A 22,125-nucleotide genomic window follows, 5' to 3' on the forward strand; every position below is an offset into this window, starting at 1 on the left:
CATGAATCATGTTTTTAAGCCACGATCACGAGACTTGAAATTTGTTTGAATCTTGGAAACATTGAATCTATAGTGCGCTCTTTCCTTGATATTTTTCTATAATTTTTTTATCGTAGTGCACTAAGCATGTTGTCACGATCACGTGGCAACAAATGGGACGCTATTTGAAGCCTGTACGAAGATTTTGCAACTTTTGAGTTTTGGCCAGAATCAAGAATCTGGCAGCTATAATTTTAGTTACTTCATCGGCTTTATGCATGAAATCTGACCATCCATCAAGTACGGGGTTCGAACCAATGAGAGCCCTGGACCTTACGCACACAATGGAATTAGTTTCGTGTTGATCTGTTAAGCGAGCATCGTGATTTGGTCCATCGAGCAAGGCGTGTCACTGCTGAAGTTTCTACAATTTCTTTACGGATCGGCAACTTCTCTCTAGCTTTTCTCCTTACTCGGACATCGTCTCGGGGCATGCCACATGTTGAATTGTTCGTCTTGATGAGAAGAATACGCTCACCAAATTTTGGAGCGATCCAACTTATAATGATTGAGTTACAGGCCTTGAAAGTAACTACTCGTGATTGTAAAAACAGTCATCTTTAATGGTGTTTTGGTGCAGTGAGGCCACACGATAATAGTGTTTTTGCTCATATCTTTATTCTAAAGTGTCTGATTAAGCCGAAACTTGCCCCATAAGGGTTTTTTATCGTGTCGAATCTAATGGTAGTACTCCCATAATGATTTGAGACACCAAAAATGTAGTTTCAGTTGTAGGGTCCGTTTCAGGGTGCTAGAGGCCATTTTTCTAAAAACTATTCCTTTGTGTTCACTACCTTCGTGATGAAACTTGGCAAGTAGTCTTTTAAAGTGGTGATAAAGATTTTGACCAGTTCTGGGGCCATTCTGAGGCTATCAAGAATTTTCATTGTTTTGTAGTCTTTATTGACCTGCTTCCTACTAAGGATCAAGGTGCTAAAAATATGTTCAAACAGCTTGCCCAGCCGAATTTTATGCTTCAAGAGAAGAGAAAAGGACAATCATTCAAAAAATTTCCTTTGGCTTTTACTTTTTTCCTTCCTAGCCACAGGACCACGTGAACGCCGAGGAGATTAACATAATGGTGTAACTAGGCTGCTCAGACATAGAGATGCATTGTTCACAGGTTCGTTCATGGAGCCTTTAGGAGGAGAAGAGAATTTTTTGAGGAATCCTATCGAAGTCCCCACCCTCGTGCGGACTGTGTATGATTTTGAAACTGAGGATTTTATACAGACCTCATCAGTCAAGATCGGGCCCATGTGGCAATTGAGTGCCATGGCGAAGAGCATTGTTCCCATTTGGTCTGGGTTTGTTGGTTTTCTTTGGTAGGCATTGTTTGCTGCTACACCAGGTTTCTTTTGACGTTCAGAGTAATACTTTAGGTCTCGACTATCGGGTCTAGTCGTCTAGGCCTATCGACTAGGCGAGATGAAGTCTTTGGCATGTTCTCCCCTTGCTTTGTCAATTTCTTACCTTTGTAAGGTTTGTTTCTTAAAGTATAATTGTGACCTCGTGAGAATAATGTTCTTCCGCATGAGACTTGTCTTGCCATCTTAATGAGTCTTTTGTCTTTCAAGTCCTTTTGCAACTGGACTCAAACTGTCGAAATCTTTTCCTTGAAGCTCATGTTTTTTGGTTCTTGGTTTTTTTATGTCACTAGGGAATTTCTTCTTCTGAGTGAGGATTGAAGCTGCCTGTTGAGGTGATAGCTGCATCAACCTGTTTATGGGGTTCTTTTAACCATGACCTTCTAGTCATTTCCAGCTTTTTTTTCATTCTTGCTCACGATACCCTTTCGGGTTTTCATCGTGCCCGATTTTTTATTCACGAAACTCTTTTACTCATGGTTTCATGACCATGCTCGTCCATCATTTTTACTCATAGCATTCCCTTGTTCAGGTATACACCCATGCTTGTTATTCTTTTCCCTTTGTCTTTGTGAAGGTATGTTTAAGGTCACGCCTCTGGGACCACTGCGAAACAGTTTAACGTCATGCAACCTGGACATGAACTATGATTTAAGGTCATACAACTGGACCGTGATGGAGATGGATGGCAGTCTATAAAGGCCATTGAGTGAGTATGGTGGTGGTTTGGGTCACTTGGGGAGATGGCTCGGGGCTACCTATGAGAGATGGATGATGTATGAAATGTGAGTGGACGATGAGGACCCACTAACTTACAACGAGTATGGATGGTGGGATGGTTCGCAGTTTTGTGAGCATGGGTGAGACTCACTGAGGAATGAGACATGGGGATGAAATGAATGGACTCATTGATGAGGTAATGAAAGTGATGCGTGCACACTATCAGGTCGGTTAGGAAGGGTGTGCATGAAAGTGCACGTAAAGGCGTGTGCTTGTATGTGAGGACGGGTTTATGGTCATGCTTCTGTGACCTAAGCAAAGCAGTTTATCGTCATGTCAGCAGAACGTGCACTATGGTTGCTGAGCCTTTTAACATTAGGATGAGTGCTATGCTTTAAGGTCACAGTACTAGACCGTGGTTATATAGTTTAAAGTCATACGACTAGGACCACGCAGTTTAAAGTCGTGCAACTAGAACTTCGCTACAGCTTAAAGTCATTTAGTTTGGTTTAAGGTCATGAAGCATGGACCACCGCTACAGTTTAAGGTCATATATTTTGGACCATACAGTTTAGGGTCATGCGGCAAGACCGAGGTTGTACAAATTAGAGGCATGCAGCACCAACCGAGGCTATCCGGTTTAGGGTCGTGCGTCTAGATCGAGGTTGTGCAGTTTAGAGTCGTGCAGCATGGATCGAGGCTGTGCAGTGTACGGTCATGCAACATTGACCGAGGCAATGTAGTTTAGGGTCATGTAGTGTGGACAGAGGCATTACAGTTTTGGATCATGCAGCGTAAATCGAGGCTGTGCAGTAGAAGGTTGTGCAGCACGGACCGAAGCTATGCAGTTTAGGGTTGTGCAGCATGGACCAAGGCTGTGTAGTTTAGGGTCGGACAGCATGGATCGAGACTGTGCAGTTTAGGGTCATACAGCATGGATCGAGGCTGTGCAGTTTAGGGTCGTGTAGCATGGACAAATGTTGTGCAGTTTATGGTCATGTAGCATGGACCGAGGCTGTTCAGTTTGGGGTCATGCAGCACGGACCGAGGCTGTTTAGTTTGGGATCGTACAGCACGAACTGAAGCTGTGCTATTTATGATTGTGCAGCATGAATAGAGGTTGTAGAGCTTAGGGTCGTGCAACATGGACCGAGGCTATGCAGTTTAGGGTCCATAGTATGGACCAAGGCTGTACAGTTTAGGGGGACCAAAGCTATGCAGTTTAGGGTCGGGCAGCACGGACAGAGGCTATACAGTTTAAGGTAGTGCAACATGGATCTAAGCTGTGCAATTTAGGATCATGCAGCAAGGACTGTGTAGTTTAGGGTCGTGCAGCACGGATAGAGGCTATGCAATTTAGGGTCGTGATGCATGGACCTGGGCTGTGCAGTTTAGGGTTGTGCAGCATGGACCAAGGCTGCGCTATTTAGGGTCATGCAGCATGGACCGAGGCTGTGTAGTTTAGGGTCATACAGCATGGATCGAGGCTGTGCACTTTAAGGTCGTCTAGACCGAGGCTGTGACATGTAGGGTCGTGCAGCATGGACTGAGAATATGCAGCTTAGGGTGCAGCATGGATCGAGACTGTGCAATTTAGGGTCATGCAGCATGGACCGAGGCTGTGCAGTTTAGGGTCGAGCAGGATGGATCGAGGCTGTGCAGTTCAAGGTCTTGCAGCATGGACCGAGGCTGTACATTTTAGGATCGTGCAGCATGGACCGAGGCTGTGCAGTTTAGCGTCGTGCAGCACGGATAGAGGTTGTGCAGTTTAAGGTCCTGCAGCATGGACCGAGGTTGTGAAGTTTAGGGTCGTGTAACATGGACCGAGGCTATGCAGGTTAGGGTGTAGCATGGACCGAGGCTATGCAGTTTAGGGTTGTGCAGCATGGACCGAGGCTCTACAGTTTAGGGTCATGCAGCATGGACCGAGGCTATGCTATTTAGGGTCATGCAGCATGGACCGAGGCTGTACAGTTTGAGGTCATGCAACATGGACTGAGGCTGTGCACTTTAGGGTCGTGGAAACCGAGGCTATGACATTTAAGGTCGTGCAGCATGGATGGAGACTATGCAGTTTAGGGTCGTGCAACATGGGTCGAGACTGTGCAATTTAGGGTCACGCAGTAGGGACTGAGGCTGTACAGTTTAGGGTCATGCAGGATGGACTGAGGCTGTACAGTTTAGGGTCTTGCAGCATGGATCGAGGCTGTACATTTTAGGATCGTGCAGCATGGACTGAGGCTGTGCAGTTTAGCATCGTGTAGCACGGATAGAGGATGCGTAGCATGGATCGAGGCTATGAAGTTTAGGGTCGTGTAACATGGACCGAAGCTGTGCAGTTTAGGGTGCAGAACCGAGGCTATGCAGTTTAGGGTTGTGTAGCATGGACCGAGGCTGTGCAGTTTAGGGTCGTGCAGCATGGACTGAGGCTATGCAATTTAGGGTCATGCAGCATGGACTGAAGCTGTGCAGTTTAGGGCCATGCAGCATGGACCGAGGCTGTGTAGTTTAGGGTTGTGCATCATGGATCGGAGCTATGCAGTTTAGCCTCGTGCAACATGGACTGAGGCTATGCAGTTTAGGGTTGTGCAGCACGGACCGAGGTTATGCAGTTTAGGGTCATGCAGTATGGGCCGAGGCTGTGCAGGATTGGGTCATGCAGCATGGACCGAGGCTGTGCAGTTTAGGGTCATGCAGCACGTACCAAGGTTGTGCAGTTTAGGGTCGTGCACCATTTATTGAGGTTGTGCAGTTTATGATCGTGCAGCATAGATCGAGGCTATGCAGTTTTGGGTCATGCAGCATGGACCGAGGCAGTGAAGTTTAGGGTCTTGCAGCACAGACATAGGCTATGCAGTTTTGGGTTGTGCACTATGGACTGAGGTAGTGCAGTTTAGGGTCGTGCGGAATGGTCCGAGGCTGTGCATTTTAGGTTCGCGTAACATGGACCGAAGCTGTGCGATTTGGGGTCGTGTAGCATGGATCGAGGCTGTGCAGTTTAGGGTCATGCAACCTGGACTGAAGTTGTGCAATTTAGAGTCATGCGGCATGAAACGATGTTGTGCAGTTTAGGGTCGTGCAGCATGGACCGAGGTTGTGCTGTTTAGGGTCGTGCAGTGTGGATCAAGGTTTTGTAGTTTCGGGTCGTGCTGCATGGACCAAGGCTAGGTTGCCATGTAGGTGGAGCTCTATGGGAATAGTATGTGGATGGCGATCCGACTCCCAGGGGATAAAATGGTTAAGGCCATTCACAAACTGAAGGGTTTGATGGAATAGTGACCTGATGAAGGCTGGTCAACTGAGGTAGACTTCACTAGGATTTAAAGGATGTAAGCGTACTCTTTGGAGAATTGGCTTATGAAGATAACCTGACTCCCTGGGGATAAGATAGCTTGGTGTGAAGCAGACCCATCGAGAATTGAAGAGGTATGAATGGCCCTAACCCCACTGGGGACGATGGGCTATAGTACGGGTGTGACTCCTATTGGGGATGAGCGACAACTCTTGACTTCATTTTGGAAGACACGGTTTGGGTGCAACAGCCCATGTGTAACTCCACTGGCGTTGACACATTATGGCTTGGGTGCAACTTCACTGGGGATAATGGTAGGGCATACACTACTTGAATTATGGCCGACAGCATGTGTAGCGCTAATGGTTTATTGAGAATATGCAACCGACGTTGAGTTCTCAAAACATAACCGGCGCTGGGTTGTTAAAGATTTAGCTCGCATTGTGAACAACCTATGATGTTATCTGAATTCAATTGGCGCTGAATTAACCGACGCTAGGGCGTTTCTTGAAACATACCTGGTGTTAAGTCAATTGATGCTAGGGTTGTATTTGGAAACTCACCCGACACTAAGTCAACCGACACTAGGGTCATTTTGAAATTTACCCCCGGTGCTAAGTCAATCGGTGTTGGGGATGAGAGTTACCTCAGGCCTCGGGTCGAGGCCCAACCCAGCTCGTTGTTGCTCTGCTTCTCTTGGACGCAACTGGAATTTCGAGTTTGTGAGGGGTATTTGAGGGCAGCGTAGTCTATCTCAGGTGGTAAAATCTCGTTTTCCCGTATTTTTCACCAAGGGTAATATCTTAAGCAACAGTTTTCTTTACCAGTGAGGAAAGGGTGTGCCCGGTTGAAGTTCTAATAGGCAGTAAGACTTCAGCATGAGTTTTCCAAGGAAGATTCTTTAGCAAACAGCAGGATTACGGCAAGGGTCTTGCAGAGAAAACCTTCGACGTGTGGACTTTGCCCAGAATTGACGGCGTTGCAGAGAAAGTAGCAGGGAAAGGGAGGAGAATCCTCTGGGAATTTTTCAGCAAAAGAGAGGAAATTTCGGGTGTAGTTTTCCTCTCTGGTAGGGATTTTTAGGGGTTTCTTGATGATTGTGGAAGTTTTCTGACACTACTCGTGGTGTTGCAGAAGTTTCCAGGAACCTAGGGGAAGTTTTCAGGAGTTTTTTTATGAGGTTTTGATGACACACATGCCCAAAACACAAAGGGGAAAGTTCTTTAGTGGGTTTCCGAATGTATAGGAAAAGTTCGATGGGAGAAAAACAGTCACAGGAGGTGGGTCGTACGATTGTAGGAGGTGAACCGCTGTGGGGAAGGCATACTGTTGCTGGAGGTGAATCATCGTCGTTGGAAATTATGTGACCATTAAGGAGCTGCGAAAACTTAGGCTTTGAAAATGAGGAGTCTCGAGAGGCGAACAGTGGCGACAGAGCTGGCGCTAACGGAAGTGCAACTAGCACCGAGGCAACCGACGCTGATGGTTTGGAGTGCCGACACAACCAGCGCTGAACCTCAAGAAAAGCAACTGGTGCTAAGGGTTAGGAACACAATCGGCGTTAGCCTTTGGAGAACGCAACCGGTGCTGGCTTTAGTCTGCGCTAGTCTGCACATGTGGCTTATCACAATCCGAAGAAAGACGCTCACGTATGGTGGTAAGTCACGTGTAAGGTTTGCAGCACTCGGCAATGAGCTACATACAGTGATGTTCATGGGCTAGCAAAAAGTGGCGAAGGATGGAGCGTGGCTTGTGGTATCTATTAGAATCCAAATCCTCCAGGACAACAGTGAGGTTCATGTTGTTTTGTGGAAGGGCATCCACTGTGAACAGGGCATGCTTTTCGTCACAGGCCAACTCCTTACCAGGGCAACCCCTCTTGTATGTTTGATATACATGTCGAATGGATCCTACATCATATGTTTGACATACACCTCAGATGAGGTCTTTGGCTTATATGTTTGCATACACGTCAGATGGACTGAGGCTAACTTCTTGGAGTGGCTTTGCTTTGTCTTCTAGCCTATAACCATCCTCTTACTCGTCGGATGAATTAAAGCTAACTCTCCTAGTGGTTTCGCTTCTTCTTCATGAGAAGGGCCTTCCTTTCATTGTACAGGCACTGTTTTTGGCCTATAACCATCCTCTTACTCTCAAATGCAAGAGCAAGAGTACAATTTTTGGTTTATAACTGTCCTCTTATCCTCAGACGCAAGAGACTTGTAACCTCCTTAGTAACGGGTTCTTGTAATTTTTTTACTGTAATAGAAAAAAGTTATCATTTTGTTTTGACTATCTTTGCTTGTTTTCGTGTTGAGTCCCTTTCTTTTGAATACATATCACGGATAGTACTTCTTTAGGTATTGCCCATTGATAGAGGGCATCGCCTCCTTTCCATCAGGATGTGCCAATATGTAGGTTCCATTGGGCAAGACATTTTTTACTGTAAAGGGACCTTCTCACTTAGGCTCAAACTTCCCTTCATTCCGGCCATGCATAATAATAGGCTTCTTGACAACTAAGACTAGATCACCATGGGTGAACGAGCAGATCTTGACAAACTTGTCAAAAACCCTCTTCATTATCCCTTGGTTGAGTTCAAGATTCTACTGAGCCTCTAGCCTCTTCCCATCGAGTGCATCTAGTTCTTGATATCGAAGCTTGACTCTCTCATCTTCGGTTACTCCCTGGTGAATAGCGACTCGCAATGAAGGGATTTGTATTTCAATAGGTAAAACTGCTTCACCCCCATAGACCAGAGAATAAGGAGTGGAATCGGTAGCATTTTGTGTAGTAGTACGATAAGCCCACAGTGCTTCAGAAAGCTTCTCATGCCAATTCTTCCTTGTTTTTTATACTAACGTTCTTAAGACATTGAACAGAGTCTTATTGAAAGCCTTAGCTAATCCATTCACCCGAGGGTGGTACATAGTTGAGTACCACCAATCGAAACCGAATTGGTTAATTAAGCGATCGACGTGATGACTCCTAAATTGAACGCCATTGTCAGATATGATTCGGTCAGGCACTCCAAAGCAATATATGATATGATGTCAAATGAAGTAGGCTACCGCAGTTCCAGGAACTTGCTTAAGGGGGACCGCTTCAGCCCACTTAGGGAAGTAATCTGTTGCAGCTAGGATAAAAACATGGCCCATTTTGTAAGGGGGTTCAATAGGTCCTACGATGTCCGTACCCCATTGTGAGAAGGGCCATGATGCAACCGTTGGGTGTAAGGGCTCCGGAGCACAGTGAACCTGGCTGGAGTGTATTTGGCATACTTGGCACTTTTTAGCATAGGAATCAGCTATCATGGAAGGCTAATAGTATCCCAACATGAGTATTCATTCATAGAGTTTAGGATTGGACTGATGTAGTCCATAGATGCCTGAGTGGACTTCTTCGAGGACTTTATTTTCGCATTGGATGTCAATGCATCTTAGTTCGATGTGTCTCCAATCTGTCACCCAGACAAGCGTGGACGTTGATGAGGATAATTGAATTATAGCACCGAGTTTCACAAGTACGTCAACCTATGAGTTTAGCCTTCTGGGGATGTGACTTAGGGATACGTCCTCAAACTGAGCCATACACGATTTTGCAGTATCGTGATAACGCTTGAGAGTGTCTTTTCTCACGTCATAAATCCGTTTGAGCTGTCGGATAACCAACTCAGAGTCGCCATAGATCTTGAGTTGCTCCAAGTCGAGGTCGAAGGCTATCTCCAGTCAGATTATAAGGGCCTGATATTCTGCCTCATTATGAGAACTGGCTTGAGTAAGAGAGAAAGAAAGTGGCAATATTCCTCCTCTCGGACTCAGGAATACTACTCTGGTGCCTCCTCTATTTTAGTGGAAGGCTCCGTAGAAGTACAGGTGCCGCACAAGAGCAAGGTCAGCACAAAATACTTCTTTGTCATGGAAGTCGCTTGATAGAGGAGATTCTGTTGGTACAGGGTGTGCTGCGAGAAAGTGAACCCAGGCCTGGCCCTTGATGGCCTTTTGTGGGACATACGTGATGTCGAACTCCATCAGCAATAGTGCCCACTTAGCCAGGCATCCTGACAGGCATTGGGGTGTCATGAGAAACTTTACAGGATCAGCTTTCAATATAAGTTTCACTTCATGATCGAGCAAGTAATGGTGGAGTTTTTGTACTGCGAAGATCAGGGCCAAACACATCCTCTCAATAGGGGGATAATTCTTCTCGGACCCTTGCATCCTGTGACTGAGGTAATATAACACGGTTTCTTTTCCTTCTTCATTGTTTTGTGCCAACAATGCTCCGAGGGACTCCTCTAAAGCAGCCACATATAGAATGAGGGCTCTTCCCAATACTGTTGTCAAGAGTACCGGAGGATTGAGTAAATAATGCTTGATGTCGTCAAGGGCTGCCTGACATGCTTCATGCTGTATGAAAGGGGTATCTTTCTTTAGCAGATGTGTAAAGGGTTTACCGCAACCTTAGAGGCTACAGATGAACCTGCGAATGTAGATCAGTTGCCCTTGAAGGGAGCACAGTTCTTGAAGCATCGTCGGTGACGACATTTCTTGGATTTCTTTGATCTTGATTGGTTCGACTTCAAGCCCTCGATGTCTGATGATGAACCCCAAGAATTTTCCAGAGCATACGTCGAAAGCACATTTCAGCATGTTCATTTTAAGTTGATGAAGATGCAAATACTCGAATACCTTCTCCAGGTCTCTCATGTGAGAATCCGCCTCTTCAGATTTTACCATCAAATCGTCTCGTCTACATAGAATTCCACTTCTTTCTGTATCATTGCTTTGAAAATGGTCGTCATTGCTCTCTGGTATGTGGCACTAGCATTCTTTAATCCAAAAGGCATCATTGTGTAACAGAAGACCCCTTTTGGAGTTAAGAATGCAGTGGCCTCTTCATCTTCAGGCGCTATCCTTATCTGATTATAGTCAGAGTATTCGTCCATGAAGGAAAAGGTTTGACAGTGAGCGATAGAGTCGATGAGCATCTCGGTTAATGGCAACGGGAAGTCATCCTTGGGATAAGCAGTATTCAAATCGCGAAAGTCAATACACACCCTGATTGGACCATTCTTCTTCTTGATTAGAACAACATTTGCTAGCCATTTTGGGTACTTGACTTCGTGAATAAAGCATGGTTGTTTAAGTTTGGTCACCTCTATGTCTATCTGCATCTCGAGGCCAGACCTGAACCTTCTCAATTTCTGTTTGACGGGTTTTATAGTCGGATTGACATCGGGATGGTGAACAGCTACTTGAGGGTTTAAGCCGGGCATCTCATGATAATGCCAAGCAAAGACGTCACGGTTTTCTCGTAAGAAGGTAGCGAAATGCTCTTGCTCTTCTAGAGACATATTCGTTGAAATGAAAGTGGGTCTCGGATCTGCTTCGTCTTCAATATTCATTTCTTCGAGTTCGTCAGTTGTGGCCTAACCACCTTCTTCCCATTCTTCTGGGGCCTCTTGGAACTCTTCATCATTATTTTTAGAGGTTTTTTCATCAACCTCAAGCTCAGAGACTCATGACCCTGACATCTCTGCTTCCAATATGGTTATGGAGCATGTCATGATTTTTGCACCTTTCTCGGATCGAGGGACAGAAGGGTCGACCTCAAACATGGGAAGCCAATCAGGCTACAAGAGCTTGTTTTGGGGTTTAGTAAAGGATGGGCGCGAAGTGTCCTCGTGTGAATCACATGGCCGTTGCGCAGATGTGTGTAGTGCTTTCTCTGCAGTGACCTGCGCTTCATAGACTTGTACCATATGGCAAGCCTCTTGAGGATAAAAACTTTGCCCCCTTGATTCTCTCAGCCTCTACTCGAAGTCGGGGCTCAGCGGGCCATTGGGGTTTCTTTGGCTTCGACTTCTTATGCTTCTTTAAAGAAGGTGGCTCTGCCTTGGCTTTAGCTACCAAGGCATCAGCAACTATTAAGAATCATGTTGCTTACGCCAGGGTGGTGTTTCACAATCATTTTTGTTGCGTCTTTGTTATGTTTGATCCCTCAAGTTCTCTATCGAGAGAATCAAAGTCAAAACATATCAAGGTTGTATCTGCAGGAGACATAGACAAGGAAGGGTTAGAAGGTGGGGGACTTTTAAGGTCGTTCCCCTCATCAGACCGATTTGAGCAGCTTTTTACGTCATGGCCAGTGTTGGATGAGTGCAGGGGATATTTTAGGTCTTTCCCTTCTTAGATCATTGGGGAGTGCTTTAAACATCGTCACCCTCATTAGACGTGTGCTGGGTAGGAGATGAGACGGGAGAATCCTCTTGACAGGATGAATAAGGAAAAAGGATTGTGCTAGGGATGAAGTCCAGCAAGGTTGGCAACGAGGGAAGGGGCTTGAGAAATTCATGCTCGAGTACGGGTTGAGCAGTCTTGTTTCTTTGGAGAGCAACCCTTGGTGCCCATCACTTTCTAGTTTTCTGACGTGATGTCTGATTCGTCTCGCTAGGGTGGCAAACCGCTTCTCGTCTTAAGGACTTGAGTCTTCTTCGGCCATGGTAGGTTATCCATGGCTGGGAATCCGAGGGTTCCGTAGAGTCTGAGTCATTTATAGGACTGTTCTGGTTTGTGAGATCTTCTTGCCCTGATGGAGAAGTGACTTGGGGATCAGTTACAGAGAGATTGTAAAATTCTCGACACTCTTGCATCTTCTCTATGAATATATCAAGGAAAGTTGTGCATTCTGAAAAATGATGACCTCTTATTTGATGGAATGGGCACCAATGATCTTCAGTCCCCTGAGCAAGGCGGCGGGGTTGCCTTGCCTGCTTCGGTGTGATTATGCCTTTCTGAAGCATTAGAATAAAGAAAGCGTGGAGGATATTAAGCATTTCATCTTTCTCTTGAATGGTTACGACATGAGAGACCTCAGCTGCCCCGAAGGCCTTCTACAAATCCTCAAGCTTTATCTGACCTTTCAGAATGAGGGCCTTAATGATATCCTTTAGAGTGTAGAATTCATCTGTGGGATGATTGATCAGCCGATGGTAGGCACAATATTTCGCCTGAATGTCTAGGCCAGACTGCTCAGGAAACTTGGTTTATGGACGTTGGATCATATTCTGCTCCAATAGTAGCCAGAATAACATAAGGACCCATTCCTTCTCGAAGGGATAGACCTTGTTCTTATGTCTGGCGAAATAATAACCCCGATAAAGGTTGAACGGTGGACGTACCCGATTGTACGACGATTGTTGCTTGCCAGCCTGGGGTGTTACTATTGTCATGGTTACCCCTTTAGAGAGGTCCAAAGTTTGGGAGGGAGCCTTCTTTGAATCAGTGACAATGATGGCTGCACTGATTGTCCCCTTTTGTTGCCTATCTCGTGTGTTATTCCGAGAGCTACCATTGCCCCATTTGTTTGCTGAATTTGTAGATAGTTGTCATGTCCCACCATGATGGCGTGACAAACTTTCTATGCAAACTGATTTAGAGATCAACTCTGACATGGAGGTCGAATTGGAGGTCTCAACATGTAGAGCGATTTCAGGTCTCATGTTCCACACACAAGTCTGGATTGCTTCCTTCTCGAGCATAGGATTAGGATAGCAAGAAGACAAGTTTCTCCATCTTGATATGAACTGATCCACGGGTTCATCTGGTTCTTGAGTCAAGGTGAGAAGTTTGATAGTCTGAACCTCTCTCTCAACCTCATAGAAGCGTTGATATAACAATTTCTCCATCTCCTCCCACGTATGCACCGAGTTTGGAGGAAGTCGGGCATACCATTGGAATGTCGGGCCATCGAGGGTGGCAACGAACTGTTGGATAACAAGTCTCCCGTTAGCCACTATTTCCCAACATGCCGCCAGGAAGTGGGCAATATGCTGGTTTGGGGAGGTGGTTCCACTAAATAAGGGAAACTTCCCTTTCTTATAGTCTGAGGGGAACGGGACCTGATCAATATAGGAGGGGTAAGGCCTTTGATAAGGTGTCGCACCCTGTATCCCCAGAATTTGTCTATTCTTTAGGCCATGGGTGACCATAGCATCAATTTCTAATTGAGAGACCGGATGAGGGAAAGAATTGTCCTGTGAGGTAGACGGAGGGGCTGTCGTGGAGGTGCACCATCAGAGTGATGGGAATTGACCTCATGGTTAGCCCACTGGTGTGCCACGTCAATATGATCGATCTTCTCCATCATTGCGTGCACCATGTCGTCAAACTTGTTCATACAATCCTCCTTCTCATCACCCAGCTCTCTTACAACCATCACGATGACCGTTTCTATAGGGAGGTCAACGTTAATGGCAGCTGAAGGCTTGCAAGCTTGACGGGTCATACGTGGTAGATTAGTCAGTAAGGGGTCAGCATGCCCTGACTGAACTCGACTCCTGTATGTGGATCGCATTTGGACCAGTTCTCGACGGTCTTGGGACCATGGCTGCTGAGTGGCCAAGTCTTCTTTTGTGACATTAACCACAACACAAGGCTCATGGAGCTCTTCTTTAAACTTCATTGTATGAAGGGAATAGAAGGGATTCAGGTGAAGAGGGTCATCAAAATTAGTTGTTTTGACTGCCTTGGTCACCTCCCTAGAAGATATTTGCAGACCTCCAACACGTTTAGCCTTGGGGTTTGGATGAACCTTGCACCAAAACTGCGATCTAGGTCACTCCAGGTCAACTCTTCTCGCACAGGAGAGAGTTGTCTTCATCAGATGCGGCAATGGATGGGGGTCAGGAATTGGAGTCATCTTGGGCCAGGGAGGATGAAGGACTCAATGTTCCATGAGGTTCATGCCTCGAGCTCTCTTATGAGCTCCAAAGATATGACCTAAGTGATAGGGCTGGTTCATGATGGTACTCTTAGGGAAAACCTTCGAGTACCAAGGCTAAAGGTGCTTGCTAGATTAAGAAGGAGCAGGCAGGAGCAAGGTTGACTCATGAGGAGACATGAGTTGAGGGTGAGAGGATGCCTGAGATGGCTATGCATGTGCGCACTTCGAAGAAGGATCTTGGGGGACCTGAGGGTCCACCCAAGCTCATGCAGGTGTTCTGGCCTTAGAAGGCCAAGAACTACGATTAGGTGTCTGTAAGAGAACGGCCGCAGGCCTATCCCTTACAGGGTGCGCTTGTGTGTGCATAGTAGAAGGACAAAGAGGTCGTCTCCTGTGTACTCGGGTTGGTGTAATAACAGCGTTGCCCCGAGCAGTAAGATACATATTAGTAGCATGCGTAGGACCTAGCCTTGGAAGGTTTGATCGTGGACACAGACTCAAGGCAATAGAAGGGTCGAGCCGAGGTGTGGCTCGAGTGGGTGACCAACGAGCCTTGTCTTATGTGTGAGGGATGGAGACCGTGGGGTTTCTGCCTCGAAGAGTTGAGCCTCTAGCGATAGAGACCAATGGTACTAAAATGTGGGTGGTAGCCTTATGGAGACCCACAGGAGCAATGGAAACGTGCTTGCCTTTTGCAGAAAGGGATTGGGCAGCCTTTCGGCGTACCTCAAGAACTCGACGGGCAAGTGACTTGCCGGTGGCTGGGTGTATGCTCTGTGGGGAAACATAAGTGCTGCCCATTCAGGGCGCCTTGGTGGTCAGAGAGAAGAGATGGGGAGTGAGGGACCTTCAAGTCCCTCCTCACACCGGTCTAGGTTAAGACCAGGGAGCTAGACAAGGGATGGTCGGGAACGAAGTCGAAGGACCTTATTCCCTAGGGACACTCTCGAATAAGGGGATAAGAAAATCCTCGATCCGGATAAATGGGTTACAGAACCCAGCAACCATAAGTGAATATGAAAAGAGAATGAAAGCAGATAATAAAAGAAGAGACTAGCCAAACAAGAACGATCCAACTAAGGGGTAGTAAGTCCCCAGTGGAGTCGTCAAGCTGATTAGGTGCTTCGATCTCGCCATCCGGATCCTAGATGATTGGGCAACGCACGTCTCGGGGTTCGTGAGAGACCCGAGACGTTTATGAGATCGCTCTCTCGGGAACCTCATTCAAAAACGAGGGTAGGTGTTACCAACCGGTGAGAGAGGAATCTCGATGGTGCGTTCGGGACTTACTCGAGCGGACTCACGTGGGCACCCTCTTAGATCACGAAGGAAGCTCCCCAGTAATAAAATTGGTTCGAAATCACCTCCCTTGGCTCGCATTCTTCTTATTTTCTACTTTTCTGCAATCACGCATGTATATGGCAAACGTTATGGGACAGGTGGGTCAGACCTCATCCTTTTCCTCTCTGATGAATGTACACAAACATGGGCATTCAAAAAGAAGAAAGAAAGATTGGGGTAGAGAAGAATTCGACCAGGCAAGAGGATTAGAGTAGTGACTAGGCTGGTTGATAATTGGCTTAACGTGGTTGCAAAACAGGCTCGGTAACAAAGACCGGCTCACGGAATCACCACTAGACATTATTACCCATATCGACCATCTAAGCACGATGGTCGGTTTATCGTGGCAGTAAAGCGGGCCAAGTGATTCTGGCGTAACAACATTACGGCTAGACGACCGGACTGCCATGGGATGCTATCCTCAACCCCTCTTGGTGGAAAGCAAGATTAGCAGAGGAATGGTTAAAGAGAGGAAGGGAATAGACAGAAGAAGACAGAAGAAGGCAGAGAGAAGGGAGAAGAAGGGAGAGAAGATGCAGTCGACGCTAGACATTGCCGACTGTTTCAAGAGATGAGAGAGGGAGAAAGCTATCGGTGCTAAGTCTTGCAAACTGACAAAAGAAGAGAGAGAAGCAGTTGGCTCGTGGTCTCATCGACTAATAGAGGAAGAGAGAGAAAACTAATCGGTGTGAGGTCTGGCCGATTGACAGAGGAAGACAAAGAAAACCAGTCGGTGCTAGGTCTCATCGACAGAGAGAGAAAGAGAGAAAAACTCAATCGACATTAGGTCACACCGACTGATAGAGGAAGAGAGAGAAAACCAATTCCCATAAGGTCTTGCTGACTGACAGAGGAAGAGAGAGAAAACAAGTCAACACTAGGTCTCACCGGCTGAGAGAGAAAGAGAAAAATCCAATCAACAATAAGTCACGTCGACTGACAGAGGACTAGAGAGAAAACAAGTCGGTGCTAGGTCTCGCCGACTGATAGAAGAAGTGATATAAGACCAACCAGCGCTAGGTCTAGCCGATTGACAGAGGAAGAGAGAGATTGCTCAATTAGTGATAGGCTTCGCCAACTGACAAAGAGAGAAAGAGGAAACCAGTCGGCACAAGTCTCTCTGACTGATAGAAGAAGAGAGAGAAGATCAACCAATGCTAGGCTCGCTGACTAACAAAGAAAAGAGAGAAGGCCCAGTCAGCACTAAGTCTCGCTGACTGACAGAGAGAGAGAGGAGATCAACCTGCACTAAGCCTCGCCAGTTGCATTAAAAGGGTACAAATGGAGATAGAGACGAGAAGAAATTATGAGAGAGAGAAAGAGAAAAAGAAAAAGAAGAGAGAGAAAGAGAGAAAGAGGTAAAAAGAAAAAGAAGAGAGAGAAAGAGAGAAAGTGAGAAAGAAAAAAAGAGAGAGAAAAAGAGAGAAGAGAGAGAAAGAGAGAGAGGATAGAGAAAGTTGCTAGCTCAAAGGGTATCGATTTCTTCTCTCTCCTCTCTCTCTCTTCAATATGTACTCACAGGCACAAGCGAGGAATTGAAATTTTATTCGGTCTTCGAAACCATCAACTGAAGCCCGAGGGGTCCTGTTTAAAATGAGGCAGTGCTTGTTTATATAGAATTGTGCCCAAACATGGGTGGATTGATCAAAATTCGACCTAATTGCTAAAAATTAATATTTAATTGAATTAAAAGAAATTCTAAAAAAGGGTGCAAAGGACTGTTTTGCCCCTGCTTAATAATATGTGGAATTCCATAACAGTCCCTGCTGCTGCTCGAGAACTTGCGTGATCTTCTGTGGCTAACCCGGGGATGCTCTGATGCCCATTTTATCAAAATATTATTGGTTTCTTGTAGAGCTCGACATGACGATCATTTCAATACCGACTTCGAGCCATGAATCATGTTTTTGTGCTATTATCATGAGACTTGAAATTTTTTTGAATCTTGGAAATTTTGGATCGATAGTGTGCTAGTTACTTGAATTTTTTTTCTATCATTTTTTCATTGTAATGCACTAAGCATGACGTCACGATCACATGGAAACAAATGGGACTTGATTTGAAGCCTTAACAAAGATTTCACAACTTTTGAGTTTTGACAGGAATCTAGAATTCGACGGCCACAATTTCAGTGCTTCATCATCTTTGTGCATGAAATCTGACTATCCATCATGTACAGGGTTTGGTCCAATGATAGCCTTGGACCTTACGCATGCAATTGAATTGATTTCGCATTGATCCGTTGTGCGAGCATCGTGATTTGGTCCATCGAGAGAGGCGTGTCGTTATCGAATTTTCTGTAATTTCTTCACGGATTGACAACTTCTCTCTAGCGTTTCTCCTTACTCGGACATCATCTTGAGGCGTGCCACATGTCGAATTGTTTGTCTTGATGAGACGAATATGCTCACCAAATTTGAGAGCGATCTGACTTAGAACGAGTAAGTTACGGGCCTCGAAAGTGACTGCCCGCGACTGTAAAAACAGGCACCTTTAATGGTGTTTTGGTGCAGTGAGGCCACACGGGAATAGTGTGCGGCCTTCCTGTTTTAATGTTTTGCTTTTATCTTTGTTCTACAGTGTCTGATTAAACTGAAACATGGCCCATAGAGGTTTTCGACCGTGCCGGATCTAGTGGTGGTAGCCCCGAAGTGATTTGAGACATTAAAAATGTAGTTCTAGTTGTAGGGGTCCATTTTAGGGTGCTAGAGACCATTTTTCCGAAAACTGTTCCTTTGTGTTCACTTCCTTAGACATGTCTGATCGCGATGAAACTTGGCAGGTGGTCTTTTAAAGTGCTGATAAAGATCTTGACCAGTTCTGGGGCCAATATGAGACTATCAGGAACTTTCATTATTTTGTAGGCTTTATTTACCTACTTTCTACTAGGGACGAAGGTGCTGAACAATACGTTCAAACACCTTGGTCCCTGATGAGGAATAAAGAGGAAGCCGGTCAATAAGGCCTGACAACACAGTGGAATTCTAGATAGTCTCAGAATAGCCCCAGAACTGGTCAAGATCTTCATAAGCACTCCAGAATACTAGCTACCAAATTTTGTCGCCTTCCAATATGTCTAATGCAGTGAAGACAAAGAAAAAATTTCAAAAAAATGGCCTCTGGCACCTTGAAACAAACCCTTGCAACTGGAACTATATTATTGGTGCATCAAACAACTGTGGGACCATAGTCATTGGATTCGGCATGGTCGAAAACCCCTATGGGTCAAGTTTCGGCTTAATCAAACACTCCAAGATAAAGTTATGAGAAAAACATTGAAACAAGAGGACCCACACACTATTCCCGTGTGTCCACCCTACACCAAAACACCAAAAAAAATTGATTATTTTCACAGTCACAAGTAGTGGCTTTCGGGGCCCATATCTTACTCGTTCTGAGTTGGATCGCGTTCAAATTTTGTGAGCATGTTTATCTCATTGAGACGAGCATTTCGACATGTGGTACACCTTGTGATGATGTCTGAGCAGGGAGAAGAGCTAGAGAGAAGTTGTCGATTTCTAAAGAAATTGCAAAACATTTAGCAGCGTCACGCCTCACTCGAGGGACCAAATTGCAGCCCTCAAGCATCGGATCAACATGAAACCAACTCCATCGTGTGCGTAAGGTCCAGGGCTATCATTGGTCTGAACCCGCATATATGATGAATGGATGGAGTTTTCACACGAAGGCGACGAAGTGACTGTAAATTCTGGCTGCCGGATTCTAGATTCTAGCCAAAACCCAAAAGTTGTGAAATCTTCATTCGGGCTCCAAATCGTGTCCCGCTCATTGCCACGTGATCGTGATGGCATGCTCAGTGCACTACAGTGAAGAAAACATGAAAAATATAAAAGAACAAGCACACTATCGATCAAAAGCTTTCAAGATTCATCCAAATTTCAAGTCTCATGATCGTGACCTAAAACACGATTTATGGCTCGAAATGGGTATCAAATCGATAGTCATGCCAAGCCCTACAATAAAACAATCATCTTTCGATCAAATAGGCACCAAAGCTACCCTAGATCAGCCATGGCATAGCACGCAAGTTCTCGGGTAGTGACAGGGACTGTTCTTAAATTCCATATATTGTTAGTCAGGGACAAAACAGTCCTTTTGCACCTTATTTCTTAATTTTTTTTATTTCAATTAAATTGTAATTATCATCAATTTAGCTAGTTTTTGGGTATCCATCCATGTTTGGGCCCAATTCTATATAAACATGCAAAACCTAATTTTTAAGGACCTTTGGTTCATTCTTGAGATCATTCAATAAATTTCCATTCTTGCTTAAATTTTGTTGGTGCATCTTGGAGAGAGAGAGAGAGGAGAGAGAAGAAAAGGGTTGGTACCCCTCGATGAGGTAACTTTCTCTCTTCTCCTCTTTTCTCTCTCATCTCTCACTTTCTTTCTCACCCCTATTTTCTCTCTCATCTCTATTTCTCTCTTTCTCTATCTTCTTTTATCTCTCATCTCTATTTCTCTCTTTCTCTCTCTTCTTTTCTCTCTCGTCTCTATCTCTCTCTTTTCTATCTCTTTTCTTTCCCTCTCTTTCTTACTTTCATCTTTATCTCTTTCTTTGTCTCCTTCCTTTGGTCCATCATGTCTCTCTTTTTCTGCTCCTATTTCTTTCTCCATTCACGTATAACGGACCTATCATCTGGTGTGATGTCTTCCTGCTCCTGAGAAATGAATAGTGAGTCGGGCCTTAGCTTGAGTGGCGGGCCAAGCCTCTATCAAAATTCTTTCCTTTGTCTCTTCTGCCATAGCCAGCACAAGCCTAGTGCCGCCTGAGTTTTCTCTCTCCTTTCTTCTGTCATGGTCGGCGTAAGCCTAGTACTGCTTATGTTTTCTCTCTCTTTCTTCTTTTTTTGTCATAGCCGGCACAAGCATAGCACCTCCTATGTTTTCTCTCTCTTTCTTTTCTTCTATCACAGCCAGCAGAAGCCTAGCCTTGTCTGTGTTTTTCCATCCTTGTTCTTTTACCATAGACGGTGGAAGCCTATCACCACCTGTGTTCCTTCTCTCTCCTCGTTCTTTTGTCACAACTGGTAGAAGCCTATTACAGCCTATGTTCCTTCTCTCTCTCTTCCTTAGAAGACGGTGGAAGCATATCGCCACCTATGTTCTTTCTCTCTCTTGTCTTTATGTCATAGCCGGCAGAGGACCATCGCCGCTTGAGACTCATCTACCTCTTTCTCATGTCATAGCCGGCGGAAGCTTGCTGCCGCCTGTGTTTCCTCCTCACTTTTCTTCCTCATGTCACAGTTGGCGAAAGCCATCACCGTCTGAGTTTTCTCTCTCCCCATCTTGACATTTGTGTCCTCCTCCTTTCCTTTCCTTCTCTCTCTTCTTCTTCTCTCATTGTTTTCTCTCTTTCTCTACTTCTTCTCCTTTCTCTTCTTTTCTTCTTCTTCTTCTCTTCTCTCTGTCTTTCTGTTCCTTTTTCTTTCTTTCTCTTACTCTTTCGTTTGTCCAAGAGAGGTCAAGACTAGCATTCCTTGGTAGTCCAGTCGCCTAATAGTAATGTTATTGTGTCAATTAGAGTTACTGTGCCCCACTTTACTATCACGACAGATTAACCATCGTGTCAAGCTAGTCGGTATTGGTTCTATTGCCTAATAGTAATTTCGTTGAGCCAATATGAGTCACCTATCCCACTTTACTACCATGCTAGGTCAATTACTTGCTGGTTTAGTCACTGTGTCGGTCTTACCACCTGGTCAAATTCTTCTCATCTCAATCTTAACTCTCTCATTCTTCTCTTCTTCTTTTTGAATGGCACACCTGTGTATGTTCGCTCAAAGGTAAGGTGGGATTCCCTTGACCCACTTGTCTAGTAACATTTGCCATATGTGTGTGATTACAGAAACAGAAGAATACAAGCAAATGGAGGTGATTCCAAACCAGTTTTATGATTGGGGGCCTTTCTTCATGATCTAAGAGGGTGCCCATGAGAGCCAGCCCGAGTAAGTCCCGAACGCACCTTAAATTCCTCTCTCATCGGTTGGTCTACTTACCCTTGTTTTTTAGCAAGGTTCCCGTGAGAGAGATCTCAAGTCCCGGATTCCCTAAAACCCAAGACACGTGCCGCCAGATCACCTAGATCCGAAGGGTGAGATCGAGGCTCCTAACCAGTGGTATGATCGGCTTCTCTCGAACTCAGTGCAAACTAGGAACACTTGTTTTACAAGCACTTCTATGAAGCTAAAAGAGAAGTACAAGTCATTGAGCTTCTCACTGTGACCCAAGGTTTCGAAGAGCCAGTTGACCAATTTATTGCAAGATGGAGAGATCTGGCTGCATGCCAGATCAACCCTATGCCTGATATCGATGTCTTCCAGACCTATGTGCAAAACATGCGGCCGGAGATATACTTGCGTGTCAAGGCTTCAAACCTGACCTCTATAATGAATCTGATCTCTAAAGCAATCCGTATAGAGAGCCTCCTTAAGCACCATGGTAAGCTCCGAATGCCATCCTCAACTGGGGAAAACAGTCAGAATTTTGGTAATCCCGCCGTAATTCTTAAGGCAATCAGCAAAAGGAAGCAGTTAATGTTGCCGTCACTGTGTCTGATGCCAAGAAAGCCCCACTTCAAACTCTGGATTTCTCTAAAGGAGTGAACCCCACTAATGC

This window comes from Amborella trichopoda, chromosome 2, assembly GCF_054954075.1.
Source record: "Amborella trichopoda isolate Santa Cruz 75 chromosome 2, AtrichopodaSantaCruz75HAP2 v2.0, whole genome shotgun sequence".
In the NCBI taxonomy this organism is placed as follows: domain Eukaryota; kingdom Viridiplantae; phylum Streptophyta; class Magnoliopsida; order Amborellales; family Amborellaceae; genus Amborella; species Amborella trichopoda.